This window comes from Syngnathoides biaculeatus, chromosome 4 (assembly GCF_019802595.1).
Source record: "Syngnathoides biaculeatus isolate LvHL_M chromosome 4, ASM1980259v1, whole genome shotgun sequence".
NCBI lineage: Eukaryota > Metazoa > Chordata > Actinopteri > Syngnathiformes > Syngnathidae > Syngnathoides > Syngnathoides biaculeatus.
In genome coordinates, this window is record NC_084643.1 from 35,046,250 (window position 1) to 35,070,846 (window position 24,597).

Here is a 24,597-nt window from a genome sequence, read left to right on the forward strand (position 1 = left end):
AGGCTATGCCTCCAAGAGACTTTGTACTGTACCTACGTTGCCTGTTTCTAGTCAATGAGGCGTCTGGTTTCTTCTCGCCACCCACGTGACATCTCCACGCGAGGATAAATGATAGCGACGTCTCCTGGTAGATGAGCAGTGGGAGGAATAACGTCTAATAGGTCAAAATGGGATGACATTTCCCCAAACGACACCAACATGTATCACGCTCAAATCACTTGATGTTGATTTTGTTGCACATGCCTCACGCAACTGTTCAAGTTGAGTTCAATTTAAAAAAAAGATGCTAGACCACAGGAAAGTATAATCTAGCAATCCATTATCTAACCTGCTTATCCTCACACGGGTCGTGGGAGTGCTGGAGCCTATCCCAGCTATCATCGGGCAGGAGACGGCGTACATTTGCTAGCCAATCACAGGACACACAGAGACAAACAACAGTTCCACTCACATACGCACCTAGGGGCAATTTTGTGTCTCCAATTAGTTGATGATTATGGGATGTGGGAGGAAACTGGAGTGCCTGGAGAAAACCCACACAGGCACAGGGAGAACATCCAAACCCCACACAGGTGGGTCCGGATTTGATCCTTGGTCCTCAGAACTGTGAGGCCAACACTCTAGCCAGTTCCACCACCGTGCCGCCGCTCAACTGAATCCAATGAAATGTAAATTAATAAAACAACGGTGAAGTGTTGTTTGTCTATATATTCACTGTAATTGGCTGGCACCCAGTTCAGGGTGTACTCTGCCTCCTGCCCACAGTTAGCTGGAATAGGCTGAAGCATACTCACGGCCCTAGTGACGATAAGTGGTGTAGGAAATGGATGGATGGACAGATTCATGGATGAATACTGTGATAGTAAAAAGTCATCAGAAAGTATGGTAGATGTACGTTGAACACTACTTAAGTACTGTAATATCTGATTCCAGAAGGCATAGAAGCAATGTGAATGAGAAAGAAAAAGTATAAAGACACTATTGTCATTCGTATGTGTGAGGTTTGTCTGAGAAAGAAGGATTTCCAATTTACACAAAATTCCTGTACACTTCAAAACTAATAACACCCTGAGACAAAGGATGGAACTCCCAAGACCGAACATCACACATGCAGAAAATCAATCATCAGTGAGGAACGCACAGATACCAATACATATTGTATATTGGAGAAACCAGGCTATCACTGAGCAGACGGTGGCACAACACAAACTGGTAAACTCCAGTTCAAGATTTAACTGTCTAACTGCACCTCCAACAGAAACAGCACAATGTTGAAGGCAAAAATGTGCAATGCCTGGATAGGAAAGGCAGATGATTTGAAAGAGGAAAGAGAAACGCAATAATTTTGCTTAACACAATCAGCACAGCCTCCTTGACTGTGAGTTTGTTTTACTCCACTCAGGCAGGCTGCTTGATGGCTCTCCCCATTTTTTGTATCTCTTCCAAGAATGATCCCATACTGAAGTAAGGGCCAAGTCTGCAAGTGGAAAGTCAGAGCAGAAGTCTAGTTGAAGTGTAGTATGGAAAGTTGGAGCATAAGTAGTTAAATTTTCCACACAAACACTACCTATGGAGTCCCGGTTGTTGAGGAAGCCTGTTCAGTGAAACTTCTCATGAAACCAACAGAATAGTCCAGTTGAGATCAACCCACTGCCCTGAAAAGACCACATAAAAAAACAACAACAGCTAACTTACAATTCAACTGCAGCATGCTGCACATTTTTTGTTTTGAGTTTGCTGTCACATTTCTTCTGAGCAAATTATTATGATAAAGTATTTATGTGTACTCACTTTAGTAGCTTCACCACGTGGCCCAATGTGCACATCTGTTGTTGACCAATACTGGCTACTCATGTGCCTGAGCACCATCTCCACCACTTGCACAATTGACTGAGGAGTATCTGTAACATTTGCACAATCGACATTGTCGCAGATTGTCGAAAACGACTCACTTTAAACTGGATACTTAACTTGAAGTCTCAGCGCCCTTTCCACAATGGTCATTTCAATGGTGTATTGCTCTACTAGTCATTGAAACTTCTATAATTGCTAGAGGACTCTGTATCCTTTTGCACAGTTGTCAAATTACTAGAAACCTTTTATTGCTTAGTGACTGTTCATTGCAATGCCTGTATGTCTCAAAAATATTGTCTGTCAATTGACTATCTTTTGACGCACTAGAGCGGTTCAACTACCAGAGACAAATTCAAATTTTTTGACATGGCAACAAAAAGTTGATTGCGATGAATAAGTATATCTCTAAGCATAATGTGACTATGTATTATATACATTGTTACTTCCTACCACACCTCTGTCAGTGACAGAATGATAATCAGTGTTGTTGTACCACGCAAGCACACCGAATTGCAACCCTTTCTGCGTGCGCATGTGTGTTGGGACACTCTAGCCAATTAGCCAGCGAGGCTAATGGTCGGCCATTGAGGCTAATCCCGACAGACTGCCTGTCACATCCGTGGAAAACAAAACATAAAAAACGCACGCATTAGCTCACAAAAAGTCAGCAAAAAAAAAAAAAAAACAATTAAAGACCTCATCAACCTAGACAATAAACACTTTTATTGAGTTTGTTTTCTCAGTTTTTTTGTTTTTCAAAGAAAAAGGGACTGTTAAAAAAGTACTGTTTTAAAAAAATGTTGGTACATTGTTGATGAATGTTTTTTTTTTTCCAAAAATTTAATGTAATACTATGAGGGGAAAAAAATTAACATTTTCAAGGAATATCTGTGCAGTTTTACAAATATCTTTTTAATTCACATTTTGATATAGTTGTATGTATTCAAGGACAACAGCTTACGGTCATGCTACCCTGAGAACGCGCGATCTCGTCAGATCTTGAAAACTAACCGGGTTTGGCCCTGGTTAGTACTTGGATGGGAGGCCGCCTAGGAATACCAGGTGCTGGAAGCTTCTCTCCCCAGCTAAATGCAGTGGGATTGCGTCAGGAAGGGCATCTGGCGTAAAAACTGTGCCGAACAAATATGCATTCATCTAAGATGACACGCTGTGGCGGCCCCTAATGGGACAAGCTGAAAGGAAATGAAGAAGAATATGTTTTCAAGGAAAAACAATATTGTTTTGGGAGAGTGATTTTTTTTTTCTTTTAAAGAGAAACTATCAATATTCTGTGGGAAAAAGGTCGTCCAATTAAAAAACAAGAGACAACAAAATAAATTTTTTCAGCAAAAAAAAGAAAGTCATTTTGTTTTTTAGAAAATATATTTTTTAATAAAACGTAATTTCAAGGGGCAATACAGTAGACGACTCATTAGAGCGTCTGCTTCACAGTTCTCCATGTGTTCCGGTTTCCTCCCAAAATATACATGGTAGGTAAATCCTCGTAGGTGTAAACCCAAGTGCTAGTGCTTTGTTTATATGTGGCGTGCGACTGACAAGTGACCACTTCAAGGTCAGATCCGCCATTCGTCAGTTGGTCAGCTGGGATAGGCTCCAGCACCCCATCACTCTAACAAGGCTAAGCGGTGCTGAAAATGAATGAATGCATGGATACAACAACAACATGATTTTTTTTTTTTTTGGGGGGGGGGGGGGGGGGAGAGAAATTCAGCTTTTTTACGTTTGTTTGTCTTTTAAAGAAAGATTTCAACTTTTTCCCTTGAAACTATCCATCCAATCAGAGGACACAGAAAAACAAACAATCATTCACACTCATGGAAATAAATACACAGATCTTGACGAGACAACGAGAAACTTCTTAGCAAGACAGTCATGGCTGGAGGGAGCTGATTGGTCCTCAAAAGGAAGGAGTGCAAACACGAACAGGTGGACAAAACTGACAAAATCAGCACACAAGACATGGAACACAGGAAAAACAAAACCAACCCAACCCAAACTGAAAAGATGGTACAATCACCCCTAGGGGCAATTTTGGAGTCTCCAATTAATGCATGTTTTTGGGATGTGGGAGGAAACTGTTGTGCCCCGAGAAAACCCACGCAGGCACGGGGAGAACATCCAAACCCCACACAGGTGGGTCCGGATTTGATCCTTGGTCCTCAGAACTGTATATGTAATATTTTGATTGCATATGAAGTGTATTACTATTCTTGGACTTAGAGCACAGGCGAGCACTCGCCCAATTAGACTCCAAAACAAAGCGCCCATAATAGCCAGCATGAGAGCAGATCATCGCCTTTTGCCGCATGGTGTCACTCCCCTTCAAAGTTATTTGCTTAATTATAAACACACACACAAAACAGACACAGAACCAACTACTTATTTCCTTTTTTGTTTTCTTTTCACTGACACAATCTTTGTTTTTGCCCACAAAACACTGACTTCCTCTTTTCTTGGTGTGTTTTGGTGCACAAACAAGCTTTGATCATAGCGCAAAGTTGTCAAAGTGGATCATCCCCAGTCTTATCACATGCGGCTTTGCATACTTAAAATTTTCTACGTTTGTTTTAAATGTCTCTTTTGTTGCTGTTTGTCTTTCGTTTGACACCCGTGATTGGCTGTCCAGTCCACGTTTCAAAGCAGGCAGGTATAGTTTGTGACGAGTTGTGTTTGAAACCAGATGCCAGTGGTCAGCTCAAGTCCACCAATTGGTGAAAAGAGAATGTCAGAAGAGGTGGTGGCCGAGTCAATAAAGAAAAAAACCAAAAATGAATTGATTTTAGGGGACTAAAAATTATTTGTATTTGTCTTAAACTTATTCTTATCAAGATGCAACATTGGTCTACTTTTTTTTTGTGCATAACCTGATGACTTTGGCCTACAAAAAAATTCCAACTACAGTGAACTCCCATTAATTGCAGGGGTATGTTCAAAAAATAGTTTTTTTTTTAACTTTAAAAATATGTTCTTTTGTTTTGTTTATGTTGACATTCTCTGAGCTAAGGCATGCTTCTTATATATATATTTTTTGTTTTGTTTAGTTTTTTTTCTGGTCGGTGATTTGATTGAAAAAAAAACAGAATTTTCCCCCCAAAAATCTAAAAAAGAATCTATAAAAAAATTATCTGGGGAAAAAAAGGGACAAGGTTTCTCAAAAAATTACATTTGTCTTAAAAAGGAGATCATTTTTTTTCTCATTAGATTGCATCAAAATGTCTTAATTCTAATTGTCTTAAATGTCTTAATTAGTTAATGGAATGTTTTTTTCTTGAAAAAGTGAGTTGTTCTCACAAGCAAATTTTTTTCATCCCAAAAAGACGCATGAATTGGAAACTCTAAATTTCCCCTCGATGTGATTGTGAATGCTTGTATGTTTCTATGTGTTCTCCAATCTCCAATACCCCAAATAGCCTCTGGGACTTTCCCAACACTTGTGAGGATAAGTTGCCCAGAAAATAAATGGATGGATGAATGTCATGTATGTTAGGCATGGACTTTTAAAATAGGCTGGATATTTTTTAAAGGTTAATGTATTTTCTTAAGAAATAAATTACATCATTAGATTTTAAGAAACATTTTTCTCATTAATCATGAATTAATTTGACTTATGAAAATGTTTGAAACCCCCCCCCCCATTTTCCCATTTTAGAATAGCATCACATTTTTTCCTGAAGAGTAAAAATGAGAAAATGTCTTTTTTGTTCTATATTTTCTAAAAAATAGGGTCACTGTGTCCAGAATAAAGTCACAATGGTGGTCTTTATTTGTATTCAGTGAAAGTGTTGTTGAATTCACATGCTACTGCAGAGCATCTGATGAACAACACAAGAACGTACAAAATAGGATGACTGTCAATGAAGTCACTATGTGTGTGCGTGTGTGTGTGCGTGTGTGTGTGTGTGTGTGTGTGTGTGTGAGGTTGTTTTTATTTGCGAGCCACAACACAAAACAACTTGATGGAAAGTGAAGTGTCGACTTATGGAAAATGGACTAAACGCTAAGACGTAACAGAAGCTTGTCACTCGTATTCAACTTGCAATCTCTTTGTTTACTTTTTGAAGGGGAAAACTTCATTCTTGTGGTGTGCTGGAAAAAGGCCATTTTAAGTTTACTCAAAGGAAAAGAAAAGATTCTTGGACTTGTGACTGACATGTTAAGGCAACTTAAATGCAACAATAAGTTTTGTACACAAAACATTCATTGCCACTTTATCACGTCAAAACCCATCCATCCATTTTCTTAGCCGCTTATCCTCACAAGGTTCTCGGGAGTGCAGGAGCCTATCCCAGGTATCAACGGGCAGGAGGCGGGGTACACCCTGAACTGGTTGCCAGCCAATCGCAGGGCACATAGAGACAAACAGCAACACTCCCAATCACACCAAGGGGCAATTTAGAGTGTACAATTAATGTTGCATTTTTTGGGATGTGGGAGGAAACCAGAGCGCCCGGAGAAAACCCACGCAGGCACGGGCAGAACATGCAAACTCCACATAGGGAGGGCCGGGATTGAACCTGTGTCCTCAGAACTGTGAGGCCAAAGCTTTCCACCTGCTTCACCATGGCGCCATATTAATTAATTATCAATAGGAATCCATCCGGCCATCCGCCTTAAAATTAATATTGCGAAAAATAGCAAATATCAGCCATTGTTTTAGGCCTGTGTTCGTTTCCATGTATTATTCTCAACATATAACTATGAAGAAGTCTTCCATGGTTGGCTGATTTGTTGACTTGAGGAGGAAAAGTCCCACGTGGACCCTTCCACTCATTTAAACTCATAATTACTTCTGACCTCCAGTCACTTCAAGTGCACCTGTGCACCCCCTGTAAGCACCCTTGACCTCCCCCCTCTTTCCCCCAGATAACGTAACTACGACTCATTATCACACATGAAAGAGAAGCTGCAGGCTGCCGTAAACAAAGCTGAGATCTTGAAGATCTTGGTGCTCTTTATGGTCTTTTGAGTCTTCTTCCCCCCCATGCAGGCTAGCATCACGTCATCACACAGGCTGAGGAGTAAGGCAGAAACACACCTAAGGGCTTGACTGAGGATGCAGCTGTTGAATGCCTACTTGTCCCACGGTGTTGGACTCATTCACTGCCAGCCATTTTGAAAGCAGTTCTCCATATTGCCAGCTGTTCTAAAAACATGTTGACTCATCTTTCAAGACCTACAGTATTTTATGTTCTGGAACAATATAAGCACTGAACCCCACCAAGAGGAAGTTTTTTCTTTTCTTTTTTTTTTTTTTTTTTTTACCAAATATGTTTTTTTTCCTGATTAATAACTTGCAGACTCATGGGACGATGCCTTTGCAATAACAGAAAATCATCCATTTTAAGAGGAAAACCTTTTTTTTCTGAACTGAATTAAAATGTATAAAAATCCATTTTCTTAGCCGCTTATCCTCTCGAGCGTCTCGGGAGTGCTTGAGCCTATCCCAGCTGTCAGCGGGCAGGAGACGGGATATACCCTGAACTGGTGGCCGGCCAATCGCAGGGTACATAGAGACAAAAAGCAACACTCACAATCACACCGAGAAGCAATTTAGAGTGTTCAGTTAATGTTGCATTTTTGGGGATGTGGGAGGAAAGCTGAGTGCCCAGAGAAAACCCACGCAGGCATGAGGAGAACATGCAAACTCCACAAAGGCGCGGGGTGGGATTGAACCCGGGAGCTCAGAACTATGAGGCCAATGCTTTCCAGCTGAGCCACCATGCATAAAAATGCTAAATACAATTAAAACGTTTTTCTGGTAATAAAACATTTTATTTTAAGAAAATGCATTACTTTTTTAAAAAAAAGGTATATCATATAACATATGTTTTGTCACGAAGTCTCAGCTGTAAAGTGTTCTGAGGACCGGGGTTCAAATCCTGAGCCCACCTGTGTGGAGTTTGCATGATCTCTCCATGCTTGTGTGGGTTTTCTCGGGACACTCTGGTTTCCTCCCACATCCCAAAAAATGCAACATTAATTGGACACTATAAATTACCCCTAGGTGTGATTTTGAGTGTGACTGTTGTCTGGCTCCATGTGCACTGCAATTGGCTGGCAACCACTTCAGGGTGTACCCCACCTCCTGTTTGATGACAGCTGGGATAGGCTCCAGCACTCCTGTGACCTTCGTGAGGATAAGCGGCTCAGAAAATGGATTGGTGAGTGAAAAAAGAAAATGTCTTAATTTACTTCACAATTTTAATTGAGAGAATACTGAGAGGAAAGTGCAGCAAAGTGAAGAGAGTGCGGTATAAAATTACAACAGGAGCCTGTGTGCCTGGAGGTTTGTTGTACTAAATACTTATTGTGTCTGTACCCAGGCGTTTTTTTTTTTTTTTCCAACATTTGTATGCTGCTTGTGACCAAACACGACTGTGTGTGTGTGTGTGCGCGCGCGATACAGGTCACAGGCTGTCAACAATGTCAGGAGATGAGTTCTGCATGAACGCTTCAGCACCTCGCTTTTCGCTCGCTTTTCCCGCCTGGGCTTCCTTTTTTGTCTGGTGTTCCTCTTCCTCTACACGTGTCTGTCTTATGTTGATCTTTTTTCTCATGAATGATAAGTAACATTTTAATAATTCATGGCGTTCAGGTTTGGTATCTATCTTGCATTCCAACATTCAATTAGAGCAGGATTGTGAAATGGTGGTCTGATATAATCATTAATTATACCTTTACATTGTTTCTACACCCACCTGCGCTGAAAATTCACAAAATAGAGAGACCATATAACAAAGACAATTTAAAAACAATGTTTTACCTCTCCCGTACACTTCAAACACATTTAAACATATAAAACATACTTAAAATATATTAGGGACACTTTTCTAAATATTCCTGAGCACATCTCTCAATGGGAAGAGATGGGAGACTTCCATACCACATTACTTTAAGGAAGCAAAAAGCAGACCTGCTGAGTCAGTTTTCGCGTTCTTGCTTCAAGCTGTTTGTTACTCACGCTTGACGTTTAGTGTAAAAGTGATATGGAAAACATTAATGTTGCACATGTAAACACCAAAATGTTCGCTTATACCATATAAATTTGCTAGCTCAATGACAACTCATACTTTGACGCACATGGAGAGCAACATAGCATACAAGAGGCTTATTTTATTTGTATTTTTTGCTCTGTGAGAAGTGCTCCCTGCTCTTAATTATGCTGCATTTTTTCGAATAGAGCTCCGAGCTCTCCGGCATATTGTGGCAGAATGTGGAACTATACTAACTTCGTCTTGCTGATCTAATTGACATGTAGTGTATACGTGCTGTAAAGACCCATGAAAATGATCGCTTTACAATCTGAGATCAAGCATTTACATTGAGGAGGCGGTGTCACATTAAATCAATCAAAATATATACCGTAATGCCCGACCTACAGAACGCACCTGTTTATAAGCCTTGGTAATGTTGGAGGAGGCTTTTTTTTTTTCCTCTGCATGTTCGTTTAATTTCGGGTAGTGAGAATGTTGGTCATCCAAATAAAGGCTGGAGACAATGAACAGTTTCTTCGAAGTTTTTTACTTACAGACTATTCCGGGGACTTATGAGTTACAGACAATGGCTGTAGAGAAGGTACAGAGAGAGCACAAATCCTTTATCTTGTCAGAAGAGCGTACCATGGGTGGTATTAAACCTGTGGCATAACATCGGGGCTTTCCACTTCGACAAAGGGTTTCTGGCTCAACCAGTTCTAGCTGGCAATGGGTTATTACAAAGTGTCCAGTATGCAGTTCAGCAAGGTTAGCCCACATGTAGAGATGCAGATATCACTCAAGGACACATCTGGCTACAGAGCAGAACTCCACTGAGGACATGAGGAAATTATGCAGTCATGACTAAATATGGGCACAAGACATACTTCAGTACACAGAGAGAGTTTAACGCTAGCGTAACGTTAGCGACCCATCACCGGATAAACTACAGGGTTGAAATCCTGTGAAAAAAGTCGCACCTTGTAGGCCGAAAATTACGATAATCACAGTTTACCAACATCTGGACATGGCACCCCAAATCATGACTGTGGATATTTGACACTCGAACTTAAGCAGCTTGCGTTTTGTGTTCTTGACCCATCTTCCTCCGAAGCCTTGGACCTTTTTTTCCTCAAATGAAAAAGGACTCTTTACTTTCATTGGAAAAGAGGACTTGGACCTCTGGCCAACAGTCCAGTCTTTCCTGTCTGTGGCCCAGTTGAGACACTTCTTGCGTTGATTTGAACAGAGAAAGCCGACAGTTGTGGTATCCTGTTAGTGTCTGAATGTGGTGGTTTTTGAAACTGTGACTGCTGCCTCATTGCACTCTTTGTGGATCTCGACTAGACTCTTGATTCTTGTCTGTTTGATAATCTGTTGAAAACCACAGTCCTCTCTTTTGCAGTTGCATCATCTCCTGCCACATTTCGTCCTTCCATTGATATGCTTGGACACTGCACACTGCTAACCGCCAGACTCCTTCGACTACTTTCCATGTCTCGTGTGCTCATTTTATTAGCTGTGGCCACTTGTTGTTGGTAACCTCCTCCCTGATGTTGACCAATACTCTTTTTAGAAAGGGTCTGTATAATTAGGTTTTTTTTTTTTTTTTAGGTCACATACAGGGGATAATGTGATGCACCTTTAAAAAACTTGGGGTTATTTATGTTTCCATTATCTCCTGTGAGGAGAACGTAAATATTCTAATATGAAATCCACATTACAAACTGACACGCAAACACATGCCAGATTTTTTTTCTTGCCTCATCAGTCATTCCCCTGTCGTGCACACACACATCCATATCCACTTGCGTCTTTTTGTGTACTGTACGTGTCTCTCTGTGTGTGTTTCTGCTTTGTTTTCCGCTGCTGCACTCTCTCTGCATGCCAGTCTACACACGCATACACTCAAGTGTGACATTTACCCAGGTAGTGGAGCGTGCAAACCCAAATTCACTTCCAGCTAGACAGACATAAGTACATAAGTATTGGGACAAATCAGACCCATTAATAAACAAAAATTCCAATTGATTATTAATCATTTAGTCGACACGAGTCCATATTATTTTGTCCACATGAAAGAGGATCATTTCAAGCTGCCAGTCAAATGGTGACCCTTATCTATTTTGTCCACTGGATGGCAGTAGAGGGCTTTGGGAGTATGTGAGTGAAAAGTACAGTAAAACATGCGCGCGTGTGTGTGACCAATCGCGAGTGTAAATGTAAATGAAAGCCGTTGTCGCTGTATGAAATTGAATCTAAAAATGTCCTCTCATGTTTAGTCCTTGTATTTATACGGACTGTATATATAATATATCATGTTAGATAAAGGCCGGGTTCACTTCCATAACCAAAACAGGTCAATTTAGGAGTGTCATGCCACATTAGTCTCAAAGAGTGATGCGCACACTCATTTCTTTGATTCGGTTTTTCAGTGTAATTGATTTCATGTTGTCATGATTGAATGCGCTTTTTTTTTTTTTTTTTTTTTTAGGTGGTAAACAGGCATTTTTTCCCAGGGTGTGGCAGGGGAAAGTGGGTGCATAGATTCTTTTATAATGCTATATTAGAGGTCCCCAAGTGTGGTGCAAACAAACCCATCTTTTGATGTGCCCTTTCACGCTAAACCACGTCAATTATTTTGTTACATTATTTGCATTGTGAATTATTTTGACATGTTTGCATTTTTTTCATTGTTATAGTGTGTCCAGGGAAGAGGGAGTGTGCGCACTGTAATGGGATCTCGAAGGAAATGCATGGAAAAATGGAAAAGGCTAATCAACAAAATCATCAAATCCTAGAAAAGAGATGTGCCTAAACTGTCTGGCAAGGACGAAAATATTTTGACTTTAAAGTGTGTGCAGGGTTTGGGAGAGTGCACAACCTCTTGTAATTTTGAAAGGTCTGCGTGGCTGAACAAGTTTAGGGCATGGGATTCTCATTTATTTTGTGTGTCTACCCCTCCTTTCATGCGGCCTGATGGTAAACAGTTGTTTTTCAAGTCCATGCCAGATAATTAGTTGGACAAAGACTTGCAATGTCAGGGGCGTGGCCAGCCCACTGCCCACAGAGCAGCGTTGGCCTCATAGTTCTGAGGACCCAGATTTGATCCCAGCCCTCCCAGTGTGGAGTATGCATGTTCGCCCCCGTGCGTGGATCGGTTTTCTCCGGGCACTCCCGTTTCCTCCCACATCCCAAAAGATATGCATTCAATGGAGATTCTAAATTTCTCCTAGGTGTGATTGTGAGTGCAGCTATTGTCTGTTGTCTCTGTGTGCCCTGCAATTTGCTGGCAACCAGTTCAGGGTGTACCCTCCCTGCTGCCCGTTGACAACTGGAATAGGCTCCAGGACTCCCACGACCATTGTGAGGATAAGCAGCTAAGAAAATGGATGGATGGTGTTGTGTCTTAGTTCCCAGTTCGTTCGGTGTGCGTGTTATCTGTGAGCTTTTTGTTGGTGTATTTGTCCCAGGGTTCCTGCGCCACCACAATCAAGTCTTGTTTTGTTCTTTATTGCGCTTTTTCTGTTTAGTTTAATCCAAATTTAACTTTTCGTCACATTTTGGTTATGTTTAAGGTTGTGTGCATTTTATAAAGGGGGCGCCTACTCTTGGGTTGTCGGAAGGGGTGCATTGCTTCAGAAAAAAAGTCTCTCACTTCCACTATAAGCAAGTGTGTGTGTGTGTGTGTGTGTGACAGAGCGAGGTGCTAATGCACATAGGTGTGATTAACAACCCAGCACATGGTCTGACGGTGCCAGCCATACTGCGAAGTGCTATGCCCGCATCTGCCTGCATGAGAATGCACTGTAGGTTTGTAGTGTGTATATGTGTGTGTGTGTCCGCTGAAAGAAAACGTCCTTGACCTTGAATGCATCATCCAAACTTCACAGACAAAAGAAGTCTCATTAATGAAAATCAATCAATTCAAAGTCACTTTAACATCGCATGACTAGGTCATATTATCTTATTATCCTCAGTTTACATTCTCATCACTTGAAGTTATTTTGACCCAAATAACCAGCTACATTCTCATAAATTGTAATTTTAATGGTAATTCCACTGGAAATGATCAAAATGCCTGTAATGTGGCTTCAGTCCGTGAAGTCAGACTTGCTGTGTCATTTTGAGTATGGCTTCTTGATGCAATTTGATAGTTTACTACTTAAAGTGGAAATCCACTGGTTTGCACTAACAATGTATCCAATGGGTCATGTAATATGTACTCTATTTTGACAATGTGATGTGATGTTAAGTCCTCTCTCATTTAATAGTATTTTGAGAAGATTTTTATGGACAATTACGAATTTTCAGGGGCGCTGCCATTTTTGTGAGTCACCTGACCTATGTGCGCGGATGTGACGTGTACCGTGCTTGATTACATGAGACACCATTTATGGCCAGCGCTGATTTCTCGGATTTATCCTCGTCTGATGAAGAAATAGCCGTATCGGTTGATCGGGAAGATGGAGGAATACTTCCATACACAGCCGTGAGCCACTCACGGCTGTGTAGCTGGCTTGGGGATGTCTGTCCTCCGCATAACATGTGTCACTCATGTCTTCTTCCTCCACATTGTGGAGGAAGAGCTGACATCGAATGATCAAAAAGCGACGTCGCTCTGAACGCTTGGCCGCCACAAACCAGTTATCTTTGTGGTAGCTATTCTGACACCTCTGGCTTGAAACCCACATGCGTACACCCTCCGTCCCGCGCATGCGCGAGCTCGGGAAAGGGCTGCTGTTGGAGAGCTCAGTCTCACATTGCACCCTCCCGCAGCCGGTTCCGCGGCAGGTCCTGGTTTATTCCGATAATGAACGAGACTCCAGCATGCTAACTAGTTACGTGGCCCGCGGCGACGTGAGTGGCACCGCTCACAGGTGTGTATGGAAGTATTTCTCGCTCTTCCTATCAACCGAGCGACCAAGCCTCTCATGTCTGTGTATGGAAGTATTCCTCCGTCTTCCCGATCAACTGATACTGCTATTTCTTATTCAGATCAGGACAAATCCGAGAAATTAGCGCTGGGCGTAAATGGTGTCCCATGTAATCGAGCCTTTGTTGCAGCACGGTACACATCACATCCGTCCACATAGGCCATCTGACTTACGAAAATGGCAGCGCCCCTGAAAATTTGTAATTGTCGATAAAAATCTTCTCAAAACACTCTTAAATGACAGAGGATTTAACATCACTTCACGTTATCAAAATAGGGTACATATTACATGACCTATTGGTACATTGTTAATGCAAACCAGTGGATTTCCCTTTTAATAAAACAGGTGTCAGCCGGAATTTTTAAAAACTCACTAGGAGGACGTCATCTTTGAAAGTGCCCTGGAAATGCTCAAAGTGACCCTAAAATCTTCGCTCTAAACCATAGTTCCTGACTTCCTCTATGGTGGACAAAGCTGCTTGAGACTATTCAAGAATTCAAGGGTCTCCTCATGATATGCAGCTAAATTTCATGTTGCTCAATATTCAAAAACTCAAGCAGTTCATCTTCAAAGGTGTTGTGAAAATGTCTCAAATTACCCTAAAATGCAAGCCTTCCTGGAACCTTTTGAGCATGGCTTCTTAAAAACCTTTTTTGTTGATCTAGTCATGAGAGAGCAGACATACCTGCCAAATTTTGTTATGCTAAGTCATTCTTCAAGCGGGTCAGATATTCAAAACACTCTCAAGAGGGAGTTTATCTGGATTTTGACCCTTACAAACAGCTATAATTACAGTACAGTGGTCACTTTAAACACAAAATGTCTTTTTGGGCAAGACTTCGTGAGACTGTTTGTGGGTCTCCGCATGACAGAGATGCCTAAAAATCCTACACTAATAATTTAAACTGACTCCACAGGCTGAATTTTCAAACATGCATTAGCAGGAGTTCATTGTTCCATTGCCGCTGAAAATGGTTCAAATTACCAAACTAATATTCAAACAATCACTTCACAGAACTAAAATGTTTGACTTCTTGGGTCTTTTCAGGCACGGCTTTTGTGAAGGGTTTTTGTGGATGTCCTCATGATTTCTACCAAATTACATGTTGTCAAATTATACTGGCTCCACGAGCTGAGTTTTCAAAAAGGAGTTTGTACTTTAAAGACACCCTGAAAAAGCCGAAAGTACCTTTTCAGCGTCTCCTTGCTTCTTGAGATTTTTTTCTGTTGTTGTTGCATTATGACAGAAGTGTACCAAATTTCCTCTTACAAAGTGAAAAAGGGTCTCTCAGCTAAATTCAAAGTTGAAGTCACTTACCTCCAAGGTGCTTTCATATAATTGTCCTACCAAAATGTTTTCAACACGACGGAGTTAAAAGAGTACACTTAGGGTAACGATCCCTTGGCTTTCATGTGACATTTTTTTTTCCCACGCCGCACTCCCCTCGCTGAGTATTCCGAGAGAAATAATTTGACGCTAGCGGACCATTTCAAAAGGGCGCTTGTCACTCGGCGTCTTTGTCAGCTACGTGTCAGAGTGTAATCAGCAGCCTGGCCACAGACGAGCGTCCTATCACTTTGAGACCAAAACCAAGGCGCTTTGAGGATGTCATTAATGAAACAACTTCCTCCATGCGTGCACAGGAAATTGACTTTTTGGAGAGGCCCACGAGTGCCTGGTGGTAATTACATGGGAGAGGGTGGAAAAAAGAGCAAGGAATTTTAAATACATAAAAAAACAGAGATTTGCTTTAGGAAGGACAGCAGTCGTGAACCCCCTGAGTGATGAACCAGCGTGTGCGCGCATTTAAAGGCTGTTTAAACACACGTTCAATGAGAGTGGATCTACAAAACATACAAAACGAGAGCACTCGGAGGCATACCAAGCTATGGGTACCCATCTACGATCTTAATAGCGAAGACAATTGGATCTTGATCGTAAATAATCCAAATCCAAGGGAACAGAGCAATGATAGGACAGCTCAAATCCAGAACTTGGTCTGATTCAGATTAACTCTTGTTTGATTTATGACCCTGATGACAAACAGTATGCTGGATTCAAATTGCATTTTTCTTATTTTTATGTTGTTAAATATTGGGGGTGGCATGGTATATTGTCTTTCAGTGATAAATTCTTTGTGTGTTGTTTACATATTTGGCAAATAAATCAGATTCCGATTCAGAACTTATCTTCAACTAAACTCCATTTTGTAGCAAACTGAATATTATAACCTTTTAAAGTTAACCATTATCTCAGAACAACTCTGAATGTAAACTGCCTCTTTTCCTTGGCTATTTGTGTACATGTGACAATACGTAATAGTATGTAGATATGCAATGAATAATAAACAACAAATTGAATGTCCAATTAATTGAAAATTGTTTTGCTAATCAATTAGTTTAGTAGAGCCAAAAAATTGCCTAAATCCCATCAATTACAGCCTCTCAACAATAAATATTCTTACATTTTTGAAGTCCTTTATGGACACAGATTATCTTTTTATTTGTTTATCCAAAATAAGACATTTACAAATAACTGCTTTTACTTTGAAACACTGAAGAGACATCACAAAGCAGAACTGGAGGTGGCAGAAATGAAGACGTTGAGGTTCTCGCTCGGAGTGAACAGGTTGGATAGGGTTAGAAATGAGATCCTTAGAGGGACAGCCAAATTTGGATGTTTTGGAGACAAGGTTACAGAGAGCAGACTTCGATGGTTTGGACATGTCCAGAGATGAAAGAGTGAGTGTATTGACAGAAGGGTGCGGAGGATGTTGCTGCCAGGCAAAAAAGCGAGAGGAACACCAAAGAGAAGATGCATGAGATAGGCTTAGATGGAAAAAGATGACACGCTGTGGCAACCCCTAATGGGACAAGCCGAAAGGTAAAGAAGGATATGAAGACTTTGAAAAACAATTATCAATATTTTTGGCAAATTTTTGGCATATTTAATCATAGTCTGACATGTTAGAACCAAATAAGTACCTGTACCTGAATAATAACTAATTTATATTTTCTCATTTTCAAATTGAAGTGTTGAATAAAGACATGGAAAACAAATGTATCTGCTTCGTGGTAAAGATAACCAAGAGATAGTGTACTCAAATAATTGTTAGTCACTGCCATAAAAAATATACATAGGAAATCATAATGTACAAAAACGTTAGTGGAATGACTTTTGTGTAAATTGTGAGTCGACCCAGCTATCGCTTCCCCAGAAACTCCCCAAACCAGAAGTGCTGTGCCATTTTGTCTTTCAGAAAAAGAGCATATAAGACAGGAATTGCTATATAACTATAAATCTTGTCATGTAACAGCATTTTTCATTGATATATCTCTGCTTTTATGATTTTCATTTGAAAAAAAAAATCACCTGCTCAATCGAGGCCATCACCCTTCATAACAAAAAAGTACATTCCTATGTGAGATCTAATGTTTCTTTGATGTTGTCTATGCTTCCATTTTCTTGAATGGATCAACTTTTCAGGTCCCCTGAGAACTCAAGTAGACCCTCAGGCCCCCCCACATCTGTCTTCATTGTATGGAAACTGGGCAAATGAAATAAAGCCCAAGAAATTCGACATGACACTTTCATCCTGTGTATGGAGAAAATAGCCAACGTAGGAGGACAGGCAGCAGATGTTAAATCAGCATGGTGACCTCCGCATTGATTTGGACAGGCGTCTTCGGCTGTGTGTTGACATGATGACAAACCGCTGAATGGCTCACGCACAGTCTTATACACGCACGCACACACACAAGCACACACTCACGCCTGCCTGTGTGAGACGACTGTGATTGTCGTGTGAGTGTCAGATTGCTGACTATTTTCATGCATTTTGATGCCATCTTTGCTCTTTTTCCTGCTGCCCTAACCAATGCATGCAAACATTGGGCATGAGATCACACACACACACACGCACACACACACACACACACACACACACGCATACACACACCCACGCATGCACATGCACAAATGCACACACACGCACACAGACATACATTTATGCTGTAACTCAAGTTTTGACTTCCATTTGATGATTACCTAGCTTTCTTTATTAAATTAAAAAATTATACAAAAATAATCTCTTATAAAATAAAAAAGCAATTTTTATGTTGTTTAAATCAGATCTCCTCTTTTTGATGATCAGAAGTTAAAATGTTTTTTTTCCCTCTCCTTTTTTTGACTCATGTTTAAAAAGAACGCATTTTGTTTGGGTTATTATAAAAAAAAAAAAAAATCACCTATGTATTTTTGACCATCCAAAGTTTTTTAAAAAAAATTGGATTTCTTTCATTGTTGGTTGAAAATGAATGCCTATGTCATTTTTTTGACTACCAAAATAATAAAAGCTTTTTTCTTTTTTGTAGATTAAAAACATCTGAAAATAGTTATTTTGTCTTTCGATTGAGAACCCCTCCAAAAACATCATTTTTTAACAATAAGTAGATATTTTCAGGCTTTAGGTTGAAAAATATAAAAACAAAATGAGACAAATAAACTTTTTAAAAAATTATCAAGACATCACCTTGACTGACCTGTTGGTGATTGTTTTTCTGAACTTAAGTTGAAAAAAAAGACCCAAAAACAATCACTTTTACTTTTTTGAGTGTTGCTAAAATTGTCATCATCACAGGAAATAGAAAAAAACACAATTGAAAAGTGAACGCAAAATATTGCATTTTAGCAGCACTTTTTCTTTTTTCTTTCAATTGGAAAAAATCCCCTCTGCTTTTCTAAAACACCTCCATTTCCTCTCTGAAAAAAAAAATCAAACATTCCCTCAAAATTTGAGAAGAACAAGGCCTGACTTAAGGCATAGCTTGTAAAGTTAGCTTCTTCACCTTAGCGAGCTGGCCGCTAACCCGTTAGCCGCCATATGCTCATCACTGATTCCCAAAAAGGTCACGTGTCTGCGGCATGGGTGTGTTGGACAACTCACACAGTGCAAAGAGCCAACCAAGTGATGTCATTGGTGAGACATGAAGTGAAATATTGCCGACTTGCTTAATGACATCACAGTTGACGCACCGGTGCTCCTCATCCCGACCCGTCACTCGGCTCGGTGGCTGAATGATTGGACGCTCTGATTGGCTCCCTCCGGCATCAGAGAAACATATTCACAGGAGCACCTTCTCATAATCGTCGTCTTAAATCTTGACTCCAGCGTGAAACGAGTCGGCCAGTAAAAAGTCAAATAAAAGTAATAAACATGAGTGTTGGTTGGTTCGCCGCATGCGCGTGTGCGATCATCACTCAGCATGCGGCTAATGAAAACGGAGGCTGCAGAGATGATCTGCAAATGAACCAATCAGTCAGATGGGAAGAAAAGTGGAAATTAATTAGAAGTGATGATGATGATCATGAAGATCAGTCAGTCAAAGAAGTTTAATGTTTTACTTCTTAAAGATTAACCCATCATTTACGTTCGCACAAAAACATCTCTAGGAGTCATGCTCGAAAAGACAAGGGAAGTCAGCCATTTTGTTTTGAAGTTTCCATTTTCGGCTCACTTTGGCCGTTTCTGGTGGTTCTTCGGAAGATCCTGGTTTGAATGTTTTTGAAAATGTATTTGGAGTTGATCCACAAAACACTGTAGAACCTCTGCCCCCTACAAAACCCAGAAAGTGCACCGGTTTCACATGAAGTGACCATTTTGGAGTTGTTTTGGCGTCGTCCTTTTTTTTTTTTTTAATTCTTCCCCCAAAACCAGGATGCCATATTAACAGAAAAATTGGAAGATCTATGATGAGTAGGCCCACAAAAATAAGCCTCAACATGCCATACTTGAAGAGACAAAGAACGTCTGCTATATTGGTTTTCTGTGTGGGGGCATTTCTAACATGAAATTTGGTAGACCTGTCTATCATAAGGAGACCGACCAGGACGTGTGCAGATGGCATGCCCGAAAAAAACAAAGGAAGTCAACGATTTTGGTTTGAATCAGCCGTCACGGACTCATTTTGGTTATTTCCATTTGTCCTTCAGAACAACAACTTTTTCCAAGAGATTTTGTCTGATTGCTCCTGAACTGAAGCACATACTGTATCCTAGATGTATTGAAGATAATAAATTAAATTACAAAAAGACATTTTGTCAATGCATGCAGGTGGAGGATGGCGACGAAGTTTGATGACTCACCATAAGAGGAAACTCGCATAACTCGAGCAACTTTGTTAATTGCTCCTGGCTTTGACTATCTGACATCTTAGCTCAGCGTCTCCTGAAAAGAGTCTCATAATCGTTCCCATCAAACATTTTAATTAGCGCTTCTTCTTCATCCACCCCCCCCCCCATCTTTGGACAAAGCAGCGAGCGTCTTGCACGTTGCTGCTGCCCTCCCACTTTCTCTTCTCGGTTGGCTTGTACTCGTTAATCCAGGAATCATCTTCATCATCATCAATTTGTGGTGAAAAATCTAGATCCTTGTCAGCTGTGTGCACCTGCCTCCTGCTTTCAGACATTTTTTTTAATTATATGGTACAGTATGTGTGATACACAGAATATCAATGTGGGAAATTGTTACTTGAGTTGACAAGTTCAGGGCTCCACCCACACAGGAGATATTTAGTCTTTTTAAAAAAATATACGTATATGTATTAAATGTTAATTACAAAATTACAAACATGATGGAAGAGAAAGAAAGGATATATAAATATTAAATATAATTAATTGCAAAAATATTTAAAAAGCAATAATATCTGTTAATTTTAAAATAAAAATCTTAAATCTTATTTCAAAACTCACCATAATATTAAGATATAGATGAGTCACATAGTTCCATTTTAAAATATATCACAAAAATATTTAATGTACTTTAAAAGAACATCAATATTAAACTACAAATGCAAAATTAAAACAAAAAATAATAGCAAATATTATTAGAGTGGAATTATTTATTGAAATGATAACTCATATTCAATCAGATCAACCTTGCATGTTTTTAGGATATGGGAGGAAAACCGGAGTGCCCCAAAAAAAACACCCACACACACACACATGCACACCCACACATGCACGCACACCCACACACACACGCACAAAAACACACACAGGAAGAACATGGCCGGGATTTGAACACTGGTCCTCAGAACTGTGAGGTACATGCTCTACTCGTTCTCCCCAGGCTGGTGTTTAATTAAACAACAACAACAAAATACAACCTCAATAGCACTATCATCAATATTAAACAAAAATAAATTAAGCACAAATTAAAATAATGTAAAAATTATGATATAAAAAGCTACAATCAAAGTTATTTTAAAATAAATGAGCAAATTAAAAGTGATGATATTCCATATAATTAAATGGAAAACATTGGCACAAAATTAAAAGTGAAAACATAAATAATAAAATCAGTTAAAAAAAATCTCAAATATTTGACTAAAAATAATTATTGATCATCAGATGAGGAACAGTGAATATTGAAGTCAACACGCTCCTTTTCAAATGCCAGATGAAGACCGAGATGCATCACTTCTGAACATTTTCCAACATCAATGTGTAACCTGGAAATTGGGAAAAAAAATAGTAATCTTCGCGTGAGGGGAACCAAAGTTTTATTTCCGTTGTATGAATACTTGAGAAATATTTCCTATATGTACGACAAGGATGTCTTATCGTCTTTTTTCATTTCCTGCACACAGAAGAAAGAAAAAAAAAGAGCAGAAAAGAAGTGTTGTGCAGTGCGAATTGAAAAGTTTAATTGTGGCGATGGCATCTCGCTAATTGAATTAGCAGCAAGAGGAGAAAAAAATGTTTTTCGGTGACATTGAGAGAAGAAAAAGATGAAGAAGAGGAGGGGGATGAAGATGAGAATAAGGAGATGCATGTGTAACAATTATTTCACATATACGCTGTGTACACATACATTGCACAGGAAATGTTGACTTAAAGCAGCAAATAATCCATCCTTTTTCTTAGCCGCTTATCCTCTCAAGGGTCACGGGAGCGCTGGAGCCTATCCCAGCTGTCAACGGGCAGGAGGCGGGGTACACCCTGAACTGGTTGCCAGCCAATCGTAGGGAACATCGAGACAAACAGCCGCTCTCACAATCACACCTCGGGGCAATTTGGAGTGTCCAATTAATGTTGCATGTTTTGGGGATTTGGAAGGAAATCAGAGTGCCCGGAGAAAACCCACGCAGCCACGGAGAGATCATGCAAATGCCACACAGGCAGGTCCGGGACTAAACCCGGGACCTCAGAACTGTGAGGCCCATGCTTTACCAGCTGATCCAACGTGCCGCCTCAGCAAATAATATTTACAATTAGGAGCAATACACGCAGGTTGGGTATGTACTGATTTTCACTCAAGATACGCGCTGAAACACGTATATACTTGTCTTTCGAACAAGGAACAGGAGACATTGCAGAGAGAAAAACGGAATGCAGTACAAAAGGTCTCCCAACTAGCATGTCAGCTGATTCCATGCAGGTGCTTAAACGAGGGACCTGCCTGATAATCACAAACATCCAATTATTTACTCGGATGGAGTAGCCGCACCAAAGCTAAAGGGAAAGACATCCAAAAAACGACAAACTTCGACTGCAACACACAATCAAAAGATTGTCGGTGCCACCCTTGAGGACTTGCATGCTGCCTGAACTCAGACAAGAGCAGGTAAAATCCGGGTCACTCGCTCTTCTGGCTCCTTCCATCAGGTAGGCGCTACTGAACATCCATCCATCATCCATTCATTTTCCAAGGCACTTATCCTCACAATGGTCGCAGGAATGCTGGAGTCTATCTCAGCTAACCTCAGGTGAAAAGCAGACCACACCCTAAACTATTTGCTCGTCAGTCGCAGGGCCCACATCGACACCGTCACTGAGCAGGAACTGAACCCACGCTGCCTGCACCAAAGTCAGGTGCGTGCACCACTACACCCTTGGCGACTTGTGCTCCTGAACACTGCATACCCAAACTAGCAGACTTTCCAGCAGCTTCTTCCCTCTTGCAATTAACTTCTTAAACAGCTAATTTAAAATTCGACTGCAACATGCTGGCATTATTTTTTGCTTTGAGTTTGTTGTCACATATTTTCTGGGCCAATTACGATATATCATATATTACTCGCGCACTCACTGTAGCGGTCTCAGCACACTGCACCATCTGCACATCTGCTGTGGACCAATACTGGCCAAACATAAGACCGACTTCTATCTCCACCACTTCCAAAATAGACTGAGTAGTATATGCAACATTTGTGCAATGGACTACTACTCCCTTTAAACAACATTACATTTCTTGAAGTCTCTCCAGCCTTTGCACAAGGGTCGATGCATCAGACTATTGCTCTATTCGTCATTAAACTGCTCTAATGTAATTGCTAGATTATTCTGCAGCATTTTGCACAGATGTAAAAAAAATGTACTGTCATTTCCAGATTGCTAGCAACCTTTTACTACTCATTGACTGTTCCCACAAAGTCTTTATGTCTCAAAACTATCAGTTGGCTTGACTATGTTGTTTTAGTCCAGGGGCTCCAACTACCAGACAAATTCTTTGCGTTTTTGACATACTTGGCAAAATAAAGATGATTCTGAGTCTCATCACAAGAATAAAAGGGAATTTGTGATGTACACAAACTAACTAACTAACTGAAAGGTTGTCACACTAATTAACTGGGTCATTTATAACTACCGGACTGGCCAAGTCACTAGATAACCAACGAACTTGCTGATTGACTGACTTAGTAGATGAATAATTACTACCTAACTAACTACCTAGCTAGACAACTGACTGGAAAACTAACTTAAATGACTGACTGACTACGTCAAAAACAAACATGAATGACTGTAAAAGTAAATTGAGAAACTTTCTGACTAATTGACTGAGTGACAGAGTGGAAAAGTAACTGATCTCCTGACTAAATAATTGAGTGAAAAAGTAACGACAACATTGATAATGGAGTCATCCATCCATCCATCCATCCATCCATCCATCCATCCATCATCCATCCATCCATCCATCCTCCATCCATCCATCCATCCATCCATCCATCCATCCATCCATCCATCCATCCATCATCCATCCATCCATCCATCCATCTATTTTCTTAGCCACTTATCCTCATAAGAGTCAGCGGGAGTGCTGGAGCCTATCCCAGCTGTGAACGGGCTGGAGGCGGGGTACACCCTGAGCTGGTTGCCAGTCAGTCACAGGGCACATGGAGACAGACAACAGCTGCACTCACAATCACACTTAGGGACAATTAAGAAGATCCGATTAATGTTGCATGTTTTTGGGATGTGGGAGGAAACTGCAGTACCCAGATAAAACCCACGTAGGCACGAGGGAAAACATGTAAACTCCACACGTAAAAAAAATGACCCTGGAGCGAAAGATGAGGAGAAAATGAGAAAATATTTGTGAGAATGAATAAAACAAATGATAGGGGAAATAAAGTATTGAAGAAGCAACTCCAGAGACGTTGACTCGTTATTTGTTCCAGTAAAAATCACAAATGCACTTATTATTAATAGCAATTGCCAATTTGCCTCACGGGCTGCTCCATTAAATGCTGTAGAAGCGTCAGTAAGGTAAACAGTGCACAAAACCACCCAGACGAGTCGACAAATTGCCTCTTTTATCATCAAAATTGGGTGCGAAGAACGCAAATTCACACACACACACGCACGCATGTACGCACACCCCTGCCGAGTGCGCAATAAAAACATCGCCTGTCGTGAATGTTGATCAACTAATCTGGATTTTTTTCAGTCACAAAGCATAACAAAAATAATGACAAGGCAGCGGTTAAAACGGATACTAGCAGGATGCTTCAAAAATAGAGTTTTCTGA

General features: G+C 40.4%; 1 long non-coding RNA gene and 1 pseudogene across 1 annotated transcript; one reads left to right on the forward strand and one right to left on the reverse strand.

The window, feature by feature from the left end:
• Positions 1-1,340: 1,340 nt before the first annotated feature.
• LOC133499161 (uncharacterized) lies at positions 1,341-15,214 on the reverse strand. The gene is made up of 4 exons (XR_009794570.1): positions 15,105-15,214; positions 1,792-1,901; positions 1,568-1,655; positions 1,341-1,477 (listed from the first exon to the last, which is right to left on the reverse strand). It is a non-coding gene; the product is annotated as an uncharacterized LOC133499161 (long non-coding RNA).
• On the forward strand, positions 2,810-2,928 carry LOC133500124 (5S ribosomal RNA; annotated as a pseudogene).
• Positions 15,215-24,597: the final 9,383 nt, after the last annotated feature.